This window comes from Lissotriton helveticus, chromosome 6 (genome assembly GCF_964261635.1).
Source record: "Lissotriton helveticus chromosome 6, aLisHel1.1, whole genome shotgun sequence".
NCBI lineage: Eukaryota > Metazoa > Chordata > Amphibia > Caudata > Salamandridae > Lissotriton > Lissotriton helveticus.
Window position 1 is genome coordinate 127577627 of NC_136067.1, and position 15291 is coordinate 127592917.

A 15291-nucleotide genomic window follows, 5' to 3' on the forward strand; every position below is an offset into this window, starting at 1 on the left:
TCGACCTGCCTCATGAATATCTATCAGGTAGGTCCTAAATTGTGGGCCACTATGACTTGCTGCCATCACATGGATGGCCGCCTGTGGGGCTGCAGACTCCCATATCTGTGATTGCTTTTAAATTAAGCAATCATTATTTTTAAATCTAGGCTGTTGTTCTTAAAGGAAAAAAGGATGTGTGTAAAAAGATAATAATAAAGTTTAACCCCTTCGGTGCTCGTGATGAGACCAGCTCGTCATGAGTCATGGTGGAGCTGTGCTGACCTGGTCGCATCATAACTGCACCGCTCTGCCCATGTGCGGTTAATTCCCCGCCTGCGCGGGCGAATTAATCCGTGGGCAGGGTCGTGACGAGACCAGGCTGTCATGAACACAGCGGTATATAATGTATTAATGTTTTCCGAATCAAATTCCTGTTGAAAACATTGATATTTTACCCACACCTTGATAAAGGGGGCAATGTATTCACAAAAGGGGATCTGTTTCCCATGCTGGATGTAAAAAAAAGTTTGTTGAAGAGTAGAGAGTACTCCAGGGGATCACTGCTATCCCCAAATAAAAAGTAGATTTTTCTTTGTAAATACAGACATCTTTACTCACAGGATAACGGGCTGGATTAAAAAAAAATGGGCTTTATTAAAAAGCAATCACAGACATAGTGACCCCAGCAGGCCACCATTCTTGTGCGGGCCTCCAATCTTAGTGAGTCGTAACTTGTGACCTACCTCATTAATATTCATAAGGAAGGTGGGAATCTGATTCAGTACGATTCAGAATTTTAAAACATAGGTAAAGTCTTAGAATTCTGTACTGGTTGCAAAAATATTAGTCCCAATGGCGCTCAGTATTTTGGAACCAGAAAATAGTTCATTTGGGACAAGAAATACAAAAAATTGGTCTCAAAATACTGGTTGCAAATTGTGGTATTTTGTAGAACCCAGCTATGAACTAATAGGTAGGTTTGTAAAATACTGAATTGTAGTGGGCCGCAATTCGACCTGCCTCATGAATATCAATCAGGTAGGTCCTAAATTGTGGCCCACTATGACTTGCTGCCATCACATGGATGGTCGCCTGTGGGGCTGCAGACTACCATATCTGTGATTGCTTTTAAATTAAGCAATAATTATTTTTAAATCTAGGCTGTTGTTCTTAAAGGAAAAGAGGATGCGTGTAAAAAGATAATAATAAAGTTTAACCCCTTCGGTGCTCGTGATGAGACCAGCTCGTCATGAGTCATGGTGGAGCTGTGCTGACCTGGTCGCATCATAACTGCACCGCTCTGCCCATGTGCGGTTAATTCCCCACCTGCGCGGGCGAATTAATCCGTGGGCAGGGTCGTGACGAGACCAAGCTGTCATGAACACAGATCCACCGTGACTCATGACGACCTGGTCTCATCACGAGCACCGCGGCGCCGCACTGACCCCCCACCCCACCGACCCGTGGGTGAATTACCCCCGCAGGGAAGGGGTCAACAAACATTTTTTAAGTGTAGGCAGTTGTCCATGTGACCACCGCCTACTCCTACAAAATGCTTTTATCAACATTCACATAGGGGACAGGGTCCCTTGGTGACCCGATCTGATTTGCGAATGGTTTACCACTACTTTTCAGTAGTAGGTAAAATGTGAATGTTTTAGGACCAGATATCGGTCACAGGGCATTAATAAATCCCATTCCAAAACCATGTTTAGATAGTTGCCCTAAACACACTCCTTCAAAATATAGATTAGATCTGTAGCTGTAAACCCAAATTATGTTCCGTCATGGTTTATCAAATCACAATTTGGGCTTGGTACATACAGAAAGGACATTTTGCAGTCGCAAATAGTCCGATTTTGTGAATCTGGCCATTTGCCGCAGCCAAAATGGTTCCTCGCTCTTAGTGAATCATCCCTTTATTTTTAACACCATTTTTATAGCCGCCTTTTCTGGCACAGAATATTACAGCTTTACTTGCAAATACTTTTTCCATCTACTGCTTAAAAATGCTGTCGCAGTGGCAAGCGCGTGCTTAAGCGCTTGCAAAAGCGGGTGCAGCCAGAGGGAGCAATCGCTATAGCGGAGCGAGCAGATTTTGAATGAAAAGTTTCTATCCCTCAGAGTGACTTTCCCACATCCTTCAATCTGAAAACTCTTGATTGCCAGCCGCTTTGCATTCCTAGTGCTGTCTTCTGCAGCTTCCCAAGGCCCTAAGTGCAGAGAGGGTTGTTAGTACACAACTATTATATTTTCATTACTCCAGGCATTAATCTGCACTTTCCAGGACTCAGCAGCTCCGTGTGTGTTGATGAATATGTATATAACCTTCCCGCATACACTTTGGACGCTGTATTTACATATTTGGGGCACATTATGTGCGTTTTCCTCTTCAATTTGATGCCAAGCCATCAGCATTCATACATTTTTGATTGGTGAGTCATCGGCAGAGCATGTTTCTGGTGAAGGGGCCTGACCTTGGAGTATGTAATGTGTCCTCAATGTTAATATCTTCAGCTGGAACGAGATCAGGCTTTCGCCAAGGGTACGAGATAGCACATTTCAAGGTAGAAAATTACTAAATCAATCCCCAACCAGTCCTCGAAAAACACAAAAAAAAAATGTGGATTAATTCCTGGGGCTGCATTACCGGGTAAGGAATATAACACTTTACTCCGCACGCGTTTACAATTTGTGCCATAACCCTGCATTTTTTGCTCTGTGAAATCTTTTACACTGTAGGGCTTTACACCACAATCCGTTACAACGCATTGCCCAATACAACACAATTTACTATTCTAACTCCACCGGGGCATTGTAGCTTTTGTGGAGTAAAGAATGCGAGATAATGGCCTGCCTTGTAACACAGTCATTGTAAGGGGTAAGACATATACAAACAAACAAACAATGGAGAACCCTCCCAATCCCCACATACTTCTTTAATGGTGGCCTTACCCCAGCTCAATTATTTCCAATTAACTTAAGCAAGTAATACAGCCAGAAGAATATATCAAACTAGCTGACCTCGCAGGTGGTTACATTTACTAATGTGTGCATGGGTGCTCATGCGGCACAATGAAGTATATTTAACTGCACTCAGACTTTTTTGATATTTTCAAAGCATACATTAAAATATTTTCCAGTGAATGTACTGGGCTTTTTAGTGACAGATTATGACCCCTGACTGTAGTATCTAATAGACATGGCCTCTCACCATGTCCAGTGGGAACAAGACATTGCCATAGGCCAATTCATATGCCCTGTATCCCCCAGGGATTCATTTGTAAATTAATGAGTACCAGTGCACAAAGCTCTGCTCAGAAGCCTGCAGCCAGTGGAATTGAATGTTGGCACACTGAATACCAAAGCTGTGTAGTCTTCAATTCAGCTCGGGCCTCTTTAAGCCAATACCAGATACTCCCCTCCCCCTTTATCTCACCCTTACAGGTTCCTTATTTCTCCCTTTATGACGTGTTCCCATCTTTGTCTTCCATCTTTCTCTTCTTGCATCTTTCCTTTTGTGTGTTTTTACCTCTCTTGCTACTGGTAATAGTCTGATGCAGGAGGAGTAAGTGCTGTTCCCCAGAAATAAGTGCTGGTGGCCTCCACTGGCAACCACTGGCTCAAATTAAGCACCGTCCATTCCACTGCAACTGCTGGGCACACAGGTGTTGTCATGTACCCATTACCCCTGCACTCAGTGCCCCCAAGTAAAGGTCACAGGCACAGGGCTCAAAACATGGCATTTAGTCCCCGGCTCAATATACCTGACCTTTTTGCCACCTTGGCACAAACTGCTTCACTGTCCTGTAGACACTGAGAACAGGCACATTCCTGTCCTTTGGCACTGATCTCCTATTACTGGGAAACGCATGTGGCCTTGGACCATGACCAGTGTGTAGTAATCCTCTCACAGTGCCCCTTGAAAATAACTTGACTAGTTTAAGGTCGGGCACATGCTGTGCCCAGCCAGCCCCCCCTTTTTTAAATGAAGTGCCTGCTGGATTCAACCTGCAATCTTGGCATGTGGGCACTAGGCTCATAGCGTAGCATTAGGCTTTGCCTTCTGGTCACTGCACGCAAAGCCTGTAAGGCTCTGGGCGCGTCCTTGGCCACAGTCTGTGGCCAGTACCTTTCAACCAGAATGCACTCGACATGGTCTTCAGGCAGAAATGTCCGGATTCTTACTTTTTTGCAATTGTGATCGCAACCTTTATATGAAATGCAACTTTAGTGCCCTTTCTACCCTGTACCTTTCACTCCTCTTGACCAATCTGCTTTCATCTATTCTGGTTATACAGATTTTCCATATATGGCCAACAATATAAGCAACTGAAAACGTTTAATTCCCTGTAGCTTTAGGCCATACCAGTGTATAGAAAAGAATAGCTTTAGAGTCCAGGTGCTAGTCAAGTTTCAAATCAGGGGATGGGTTATTGTTGTAATGTTAAGGAAAGTATAAGCACATGACCTTAAGCTTGGAGGTAAATGATAAAATCTTCACCTAAGTTTGTGAACCTAAGGTTAAGTTTGCAGGCTCTGGGCCTGATTTAGATCTTGGTGGACAGGTTACTCTGTGATGGATATCCCGTCTGCCGAAATATAAATCCCATAGGACATAATGGGAATTATATTTTGGCGAGTGGAATACCTGTCACCATTATGACGGAGTAACCAGTACGCCAAGATCTAAATCAGGTTCTCTGTTTCCAAATCTTGTATTTCCTTCCTTTAGAAAGGGCATTTTACTTTCCTTTGGAACTTTCCTTAGCCTATTCTGAGGTGGGTTATATCCACTCTTCCTGAACCTCCAATTCACCATTGTTTTATTTTTCTGGAAGGTCTTTCTAAGCATCATGACCTTTCATGATTGGAAGAGGATGTGGTGTTACTGTCAGCTGAGCTGCTGACTTTGAAACTGGGGAACCAAGTTCAAGTCCTGGGGTTGCCTCAACATCCTGGGATTCTACGCAAATCACTCAATCTCCCCTTGTCTAAAAAATTAATCTGACCTTGTATAATGCAATTGGTACTCATGTCAAATGCTTTAAAGCCTTTGGGCTGAGTTTGCGCTATAAAAAATGAAACAAAATCATAAATTGATGGAGCAAAATATGCCTGTCTGTGTTGAAATGACTACCTTTCGGTGGCCAACGAGATTTGATTTCACATGCGCTCAAAATTAATCCCTCACCAAAAATTGGAGTTTGATCTCAACTTTCTACATATTTTCTTAATTTTCTCCTTATACACTGACGATCAACAATTTAACCAAAGGGAGCTCCTTTGGAAAAGCAACATCTTTAAGTCACATTTGGTGTAATTCTGTCCAGTAGTTTTTGCTGTAGAGGAGAGAATACATTTCTACTGGAATTTGATTGGAAAAAGCAACCTTTGAGACCCCAATATCATTTTTCCCACTCCCTTGTCAAAGGTACATAAACGTCTTCAGGGATGAAACTACGAAAATGTATCCTATGGAAAGATTTATGCAGTTAAGTTAATAGTTATCTATCTTTTCACTGCAAAGAGAAAATCAACCATTACCACACAGGTGCTATTGATGAATCAATAATATACATTAATAATGGAAATAGAAGGCATAGTTATTAGCAATATGACTATCCCCCGTGATACTAAGTTAAAAGTAACTTATGCTAGAACTACATGTTAATACGATAATTCATCGGGCTTCATTTAATAACCAATCCATTAGAAAGGTGTTAAATGTGTCCGCTCGACAAAGAGGATATACAATAGAGAAAGTGATATGAAATGTCAAGTAGATTTGTTCCTGAACCCTCTGACCATTTTCTATTCAGTAGTATTTGGAACATCCTGGTGGACATGAACTTCAGGTATGGGGGTCCATATGGCCTATTCTCCTGGAGACAGGACCTATGGTGTCCCTGACCACACAATGAAAAAGTTCCCTTAAACATACTCACATACTATTAGGTCTGGTGGTGATCAGCCTATGCTCCCCAAAAATACCATTTGGTGTTATACCAGCAAATGGCTGATCTAATCAGGAGCACTGATTTCCCTCCCTTGACTAATGTCTATTTTGCTGTTTGAAGCAGTTGGAGGACGATGGCAGGAAAACAAAAGAATGGGTTCTGTCCAAAAGAAAGCCAGCCCCTTCCAGCAAACACCCAAGGACAGAGAAGGTCAGTGGGAATTCCTGCTGACAGGTTTCTCTATCCATCACCTCTGAGTAATGGCCTACTGAGAGCCCTAATCCTAAAACTCTCTAGAAATGTAGCATGACCAAAGTTGGAGATTTCCCACCTGAGCAACATATCTCAACTAAACTCCTTTTCAGAAAAGCACTCAAAATGTAATTCTTATAAAAAATTAACTGAACATAAACCATCATAACTGCCACATTCAATCATTCCTTCACAACACCTTCCCTTCATCACCCACCGGTGTTCTTGATAGCACTGCAAAACAATGATACCGCATAATAGAAGACTTCAAAAACTTACACACAACACCTGCTACGCAGTTACAAACCATTTCTACCATTGGCGGTTCCATTTCATGCGTATCATGGGAGTCAATTTTTCCAATTTTGGTTGCAGGGTTTAAAAAGCTCACTTTCAAATACAACAGACTGCTTTTAAATATTTATTTTTTCTGAATTGATCAACATCCTTTAAATTCCCACAGGAGCGTGCTGTTATCAATGGGCAGCATTCAATGGAGGTTTTAGATAACATATTTCAATTCCCTTTTACACGGTTGTTTCATAAATATGCAACACGTTTTCTAATCAGATTACCTTTAACAATGAGAAATATTAAAAGGTTTTACCAGCAACAGTCGACGCTCCAGGACTTTAGTCAAAAAGCCATTGCAGAAAATTACATAAATCCAGCGTACACATTTTTCAGAATTTTAGAGAAATAATTCGCGTCCCTTGGCAATCATATAAGTAAGTACACTGCTACTTCTACTGTATCATCATTCTAAAAGTTTCACCTTTTTAGTTTAATTAAATCACCATACAATTAACCCACTCTTGTTTAATACCTGTACATTTTTACTGTAGTCATTATGTCAAATAAGTTAAGAGCAGACTTTGAAATACTGGTGCAATGTCTACAAAAGAACCGGATTTAGTAAGTGGCATACTGTGGGCAAGCTCTGAATTCTAGAAACTAATAATTAAAAAACAAAAACCTTTTAATGCAAACATTTAAGAGGGTCTTCCAATACTAACGGTGTGTATTTATATATTGTGTGCTGGTCATCAGCCTGGCAAAAACAACATTAGATTACGCCCTTAAATATATTACAATTCCAGTTAAAATGTGATGTCCCCTTGTCTTTTCATTCCTTTAAGTATCGTTAGCTAGTGGAACTGGAAAGTCGCAGGCATAATAATGCATAATAGATCAAATTCTTGAGATTATGGTGAAGAACAATGCTGTAAAAGGCACCACGTTCTACTATATTAGAACTGTGTTATTGATGACAGACATATATTTCCAGCTCCCAAACATTCCATCTTTCTTTGCTTTTCTTACCCACAAATGTATATGTACATAATTCCAAAATGGGAGCTTTTATAGAGTTTTAAAACGTTTTTTGCTACTAGGTGCTAGATTACAAAACACTAACTCAAACCTGTACTATTAGAAAATATTTGGAAAGCACTACTCGTTATTTCTGATTCTGAATAGTTTTGTGAAAAATATCACTGGTGTCACAGCATATGTTACATTTTTGTGGCTTAGCACTATTTGTGATCATTTTAAAGATTCAGGTATGATACTATTGACTTTTAGAGAATTATGTATTGTTTAATTTGAATTTCTTTAACAATAAATATTTCTTGAATATTTTTGTATGACACGATAATGAAAACTCTGCTCTAAACGTTGTGCCTATATAATTCCATATTTCAGTAGCCTTCTTGTGTTTTATACTATGAGGGAACAAAGATGATGTCACCAACTTTTTTTCCCTATCTTCCAAATGATCTTCAATGACATTGACCTGCGGTTGTTTGACCCATGCCAGAAGAGTAAGGCCTAGTTGGTCTAGATGGGTGCCTCCAGATCTGAACCAGTTCCAGAAATCTTTGTATCCGCTACGACTACATCTGCTCACCAGTAATCTTGAATATTATACCCCGGGGAGGATTACTGGCCATCAAAGGCAGTAGAAGTCACCCACATGTGGATAAGGCCCAGCTCTACCTGAAGGTCATGATATTACCATATGATGAATTTCCCCTCAATCACTCGAGTCTGGCCTAGCTCAAGCTAAATCTGGCTGAGTTTTCCCTCATCACCAATGGCAATAAGCGGCAGCTTTTCCAGGAACAGCATGATGGAATGAGTCCTGCTACTCTTGGGTCTGTGTGCCATCCAAATATAGTTGAATACACATATTGTGGGTAAAATATTGTGAGGACAAATGTATCTGTAGCCAAAGTATTAACTGCAATTATATCTCCAGGTAAATATCTACGTAAGTATTAGGCAAGATTGTGGTTTTAGTTAGATGAAAGGTTAAGATTAGTTTTTCAGTTAGGGTTATGTATACAATTAAGGTTAGGTTGAGGTTTAGGACTAGGGTTAGAGTTAGTGTTCTAGTTAGGCTTTGTGTTAGGATTAGGGTCTGGGTTAGGTTTAGGGCCAAGGCGAATGTTGTGACGGAAAAGTCCCTCGCATGATTATGGACGTGCACCCTGCCCTAAGGTCCCTAACTGTAAAGATGTCGGGCTCCATGATGCTGATTTTTGCTTTCATCTGTGTCATGGGCAGACTATGTGTGTGCGCCATGCCATAGGTCTGTTTCAGGGTTTGCGTCAAAATAATCCACAGTTACGTCAGTTTTAGCCCAAAGTACCTGTAGATGCGACAAAAGTTCCTAGCGGCAACTGCAGCGTCGAAAAACAAGCAATGTGTCACTCCTGAGACCCTGGGGAGGCGATGTGACAGTACCGCTGCACGCAGCGAGCGTGTTGCGACGAATCCGGTCTGTATGGGGAGCGATGCGATACCTTGTATGGATTCCGGGGTGCAGGTTCTCCGGTAGGAAGCGTCTCGCACATGCATGATGTGATGATCTTCGGGACGGAGACGATCTTCGGTGCAGTGGCGAAGCGCGGCGCAGTGTTGATCCTCTTCTGTCGTGGCCTCTTGATGCGATGGCGTTGAACTCTGCGGTGATGTTTGCAGCGACGTGATGCGGTCCGCAAGTAAGCCGTGCGACGGTTCTCACACCGAAGACAGGCTCTGCAATGATATTCGCAGCAACAGCAATCTTACCGCACCGGGGCGATGGGCTCCGCAAACGAACAATGCGTCGGTTCTTGCAGCAGCAACTGGCGCTGCAACGATCTTCGCGGTGACAGGAATTCTCTTCCACTGTCGACGATGCACTCCACGAGCGATGCGCGCAAAATTGTAGGTCTTCTTTTCTTCTTCTTTTCCTGCTCCCCAAACAGCAGGCAACATCTTTCAGAGGCCCCACAAATGGTTAAAGCAGGTCAGAACTTACACAGCAGAGTTCAGGGGGAAGCTGGGGGTGAAGTCTTTTTGTGCCTGGGACTTCTTAACAGGAGGCCAGCTCTTCTCCGGCCCTTGAAGATCTCTCCAAGCAAGGGGACACAGCCACAGCAAAGTCCTTCCCCTCTCCTTGGCAGAATAGCAACTGCAGTTCATCCCACACATACACAGCAGGACAGTCCTTTCTCTTCAGTCTTCCAGCTTTTCTCCTTGGCAGAGGTTCCATCCAGGATGATCTAATTTTCTGGGGTCTGGGTATCCCTTTTTATACCAATATTCTCTTTGTTCTCTGAAGGCAGAGCGGCCTTGGCCTAGTCCAAACAAGTTCTGGTTAGTCCTGGAGCACTCTGTTTACATGACTCCTTCTTTCCTTTGAGAGAGAGTGGATTGTGGAAGGCAGGCACAACCCTATTCAGGCCCTGGTGCTATCCCCTCCCACCACTCAAGATGCAGATGAAGCTATTCAGCCTAGTGCTGACTCACTCAGCCTCCTGGAGCCACCCTAGCCCCTGTCACTCACAAACCAGACAGTCGATTCACAAACAGGCTAAGGCACACAGAAAAGTCAGACAAGAAAACAGCCACTTTCTAAAAGTGCTGTTTTCAAACACAGGATTTAAAAACCATACTTCCTAAAAGATGGGTTGTTAAATTCTGAGTGCACGGATACCAGACTTGAATTTTCGATCTTGCTCCTATGGGAAGATATGCAGGTAAACATTATACACAGCATTCCCCATTCTAGCCTATGGGCAAGATAGCCTTTCAATAGTGAACAACGAAATTGGCAGTAGTTCACTATCAGAGCATGTCACCTATATTAGTACATGCTCTATCTTTTACATACACTGCACCCTGCCCAGGGGGGTACCTTGGGCCTTCCATAGGGGTGTCCAATGTATACAGAAAGGGAAGGGTGAGGCCTGGTCAGTGGGGACACTGGCCAGGTCAGCATGGCAGTTAGCAATTGCACACAGGCACTGCGGTGGCAGGCCTGAGACACCATTTTAGGCCTACTCATGTGGGTGGCTCAATCAGTGCTGCAGTCCCACAAGTAGCATTTGAATCACCAGCCCTGGCACACTCAGTGCACTTTACTAGGGACCTACTGATGAAACAAATCTGCCAATCATGGATACAAATCATAATACCAATTTATATAGAGAGCATATGCACTTTAGGACTGATCAGCAGTGGTAAAGTGCCCAGAGTCCTATTGCCAACAACCACGGGTCAGGAAAAACAAAGGAGGAAGAAGCAAAAAGTTTGGGGATAACCCTGCAAAAAGGGCCATTTCCAACAGGCAGTCTCTTCAGTACACTTCAAATAGTGCTCTTTGATTCAGAGTAAGGTCAGTAGGAAGGGGTCTGGGCATCTCTTAGGAAGGAGATGGGGCTGATAGGAAAATCATAATGAGTAGATCTGAGGCCAAGGGTTGGAATTTTGATCCACATGTGGCTGTGGCTGAGTATCCAGGTGTAATTCTTTAGTCACTCCCATGTTGTGGGCCTATCTAATTTGGATTTTCTCCTGCCATGACAGACTGCTTTCCTGAGGAAGGGCAGGGCAGAGGGGAATGCACTTTAAAAGGAAACAGACCGTCAACATAAACTTCAAAGGCTCAGACTCTAAATCCCATTTGGTGTCTGGAAATGTACTATAAGAAGGGGAGCTCGAGGCACCCACAATTATCAACTCTTAAGCATCCAGTCGGGCTGTGCAATGAGAAGAAGCTCTACAAGACTTCTGCCTGTGACCAGGACTGGGGACATCACCCAGGGGCTTCAAGACCACCTGCCCCTGGAGCACCAATGCTTGCCAAGACCAGTGTGCCCTGTGCGGAAGAGGAGAATGACAAGGAGGTAGGTCCAGTGTGGGATCCTGTCAATTGGATCCCTGTAGCGAGGTGTGAGGAGACAGGTGCTGCAAGGATGGGGTTGTTGCCCGTGGGCAGGGAACAGTTGCGGACCCCACTATACTGGAGCAGGGACACTGGGAAATGACTATTGCTGCACCTATTGGTTCACCGCCCATGTGTTGATTAAGTCGGCAACCCAATATGCCAGGTTCAGCTGCTGTGAAGATTGCTGATGTGCAGATCAGGGGCGTAGCCCTTCTACAGAGTGAAGTCTGTGACCTCATATGCCAGAGGCAGCCACAAGGGCATGGCAAGAAGCATGGTTAGGTCAAGAACGTTGTCAGGAGAAGGAGGCCGCCATTGTGCCCCAGTGTGTCTAAGCCCTGACTGAGGACCAAAACAAGGAGTGTCACAACTCCCTCCCTCCGGTCTATAGGGAGGATTCAAAGAGACTTCCCAAGCATTGGAAGAGTATCAAGGACCCCCCCCCCCGGCAGCTGCTTCCGTAAGACTGAGTATGAGGTACTCAGGGACATTCAACCACTGTCTCATTTGGGCCACAGATGAGGCCTGAATTGGACAGATGTGGCAGCTCCAGCACCCATGAAGAGGGATGCTAGAAGACTCTGGTTACTCTTATCCTGCTGGCGCAGGTAAGACTGATATACAGGGCAGACGTTCCGGGGGAACTTGCCTATCGTATAGCACTTCCATGTTGGAACACTTTTGACTTTAATAAAGAATCCTGAGACTCATACTACTAGTGGGGCAAACCTGAATGTTACCTATAGTGAATAGGGATTAACCCTTACCACTGGAGAGAGGGGAGTGGGACTCAGGGACCCACCTATATAAAACTAAATCCCTGACCTCAGAGGACTGTATGTATTAATTGTAAATGTTGCATATTACTTTGGGCCCATACTCCTTCTTCATTAAAAAAAGGATATGACAGGAAAATCATTTATTGCTGCATCAGGACATATTTTAAGTTGTGAGCCTCTGTTCACCCCACATGTCTACACCCCCCCATGAAGTCTTGGATTGCTCGATCCACGCTACCACTGAGAGTCAAGCGCTAAAGGGGTACTTGGCCAGGTTGCTCAGGATCCATAGTAGATCGAGCCCGGGGTGTCAGGAGTCAAAGGCCACACCCTCCATAGTTGGGCCCTGTAGCCCCTCTTGTTCCATTATCCTCTGAATGGGGTTCTGACTGTTCAGGGCAAGGGTTACGTTATAGTTGATTTTTCGTTTTAGGGTTAGGTTTAGAGTTAGATTCAACTTTAAATGTAGGTTAAAGATCAGAGTTAGTGTTAAAGTTAGTCTTTGTGTTAGGATTATGGCCAGGGTTAGGTACGAGGTGAGGTTTAGTTTCAGGGTTAAGTTTAGGTGTAGCACTAAGGTTAGATACAGGGCTGTAATTAGGGTCTAGGCCAGGATTTTGTTAAGGCCAGGATTACATTAAAGGTTATGTTGAGGGTTGGGGTCAGGTACAGGGTTAGGACTAGATGCGTAGTAATATTCTAAGTATGTCCTATGTATTTTACCATTATACTATATACACTTTTATAGAGTTTAGAGAAGTCAAATGGCCATCAGATTCCTAGGCCCATGGGGTCCTTGGCTGCTCTTAGTGACTTTTTACCTACAATAGGTGTCACATGTACATGTATGATCAGGTATCTGTGGGAAGCAGGAAGAATACAAAAGTCAGGGACCTCAGTAGGCATAGGCCCTGCCTATAATTCTGCCCAAGCATCGGTGTGCAGGAGGAGGTGTTGATGCTTTGCATGGCTGATTTATGGAAATCAAACTCTCCAAAACAGCAACTGTGAATTTGCAGTTTATGGTACTCTGCATCACTGAAAAACGTAAAATATTTTTGAAGCGCATATCAAGACTGGGTTGAAGTGTCAGCATCAATGACATAGCCTCTCCTGCATTTGCCAGCACCCCGACACATCTGATGGTGTTTCTGTTTCTGGAACATTCTTCCGTATTCAGACCCAGTGGCCCAAAGTAAAGATGCGTCGCTCTGTGTTAGACCTGGCATGATTGGTGTGGTTTCCCCTAACTCTTTGTCTATAGAACTCCTGTTTCTGCTGATTTCGTTTTTGCTGATCTTAGGATTCTGCACACTTTACCACTGTTGACCAGTGCTAAAGTGCTTGTACTCTTTCCCTGAAATGTAGTAACATTGACTTATCCCCAATTGCATATTTAATTTACTTATAATAATGTGCACTACCTGCGCCCAGGGCCTGTAAATTAAATAATATTAGTGGGCCTGCAGCACCGATTGTGGTAGCCACTTAGCTAGCCCTGAAAACATGTCTCAGGCATTGCAGAGCTTGTGTGTGCAGTTTTATGCTGCTATGTCGACCTGGCAAGTTAAACCTCTTGTCAGTCCCAAACCTTCCTTTTTAATACATTTAATTTATCCCTAGGGTAGGCCTTGGACCGCCCACAGGGCAGGGTACAATGATTTTAGAAAGCAGAACATGTACTTTTAAGTTCTACATCTCCTGGTAGTGAAAAACTCTTAAATTCTATTTTCACTACTTCAATGCCTTATCTCCCATAGGATAACATTGGGATTACCTAATTATATTTTAAAAGCGTAATTTACAAATGGGAGGATATAACTGATTCATGTTTGGTGTCTCTGCAATCCTAATTAAAAATCCTAATTTATGGTGAAATTGGATTTTAAATTACAAATCTGAAAATTCCACTTTTAGAAAGTTAGCATGTTCTTCCCTTAGCCATTTGGTGCCTGATGCCTGTCTCTGGTCACTTGACTGGGTGTAGTTGGCAGTTGCGCTTTGTGTATTTATCTTAGACAACCACAGCTTAGGTGTGACTTGATGGGCCATACTGGCAGGATGAGAGGGAGGAGCTGGGCACAGCCTCACTTACACCTGAATAGGTTGCGTCCTGTCCACAATCAAAGAGCTGCATACCCCCGTAGTGGGTCTGGAGCCAGGGCAGGAAGGGAGGACATCTGTGCACTTCAAAAACATGTCTTTGCTGTCTCCCTCGCTTCAAAGGCAACACTGGGTATAAGTACTGGACCTCAGACACCAACGTTCAGTACACGTCTGGCCCTGTGGATACTCTGCCAGGAAGAAGGACTGCTGTGCTGCTGATGGACTGCCACTCTGCTGGATTCACTCCGCAGCCTAACCGCATCTCGGAACTGAAGCATCGCTTTAGCTGCGCGATGCTTCTTTGTTCAGCATGCCTAACCAGTAGCCATCGCTGTTGGCCTGAACTTGTTACTTTGTCCTGGTCCGGTGCGACCAAATATCCCTCGTTGGTGGTTTGTGCTTTTTGGCATTATTTTACCATAACACTTTAAAATTAAGTATCTCCGGGTTTACTGTTTGGATTTTTGTCATTTTGGTCTTGCTTTATTTATTTTGAAAAACTAAAAAACTATTTTTTTCTAAACCTGGTGTGGGATCTTTTTGTTGTTTTCACTATTTTACTGTTTGAAGTATTGCTCAAATACTTTACAAATTCCCTTCAAGTTAAACCTGACTTCTCTGTGCCAAGCTACCAGTGGGATAGCACAGGTTAATTTGGGGTTTGCTGTTGCCTTACTCTGAGTGGGATTGTGTTTGCTGCTTGACCAGTGCTCAAAACCCAGTCAACTAACAACCACATTTCTCAAACCCTGCTTTCCCCTTGGCAGGTAGTAAATGTGAACCTCTATTCAGCATGCTAAGAATAACTAACATGGAATGCCATTTGGGTCCCGTAATACAAAGCACTTTTGCGGTCACCAAACCTTTGATTCATAAAATGATACAGTTTGTAACTACAAATGGGCTTTTATTAATATATAAAAGACCCATTTTACGAATAAAAAAAAAATCAGCCTCATAAAAGGGCTTTTCTGATCCTTGCCGAATCTCAAGT

At 43.3% G+C, this 15291-nt stretch overlaps 1 protein-coding gene and 1 pseudogene across 1 annotated transcript in view; one reads left to right on the top strand and one right to left on the bottom strand.

Annotated features, from left to right (window-relative positions):
- The window catches only part of LRFN2 (leucine rich repeat and fibronectin type III domain containing 2), a 1621598-nt gene that overhangs the window by 356930 nt on the left and 1249377 nt on the right, over positions 1 to 15291 (bottom strand). The gene's annotated exons all lie outside the window — the stretch shown is intronic.
- Positions 11162 to 15291, top strand: part of LOC144762198 (uncharacterized) — a 158493-nt pseudogene continuing 154363 nt past the window's right edge.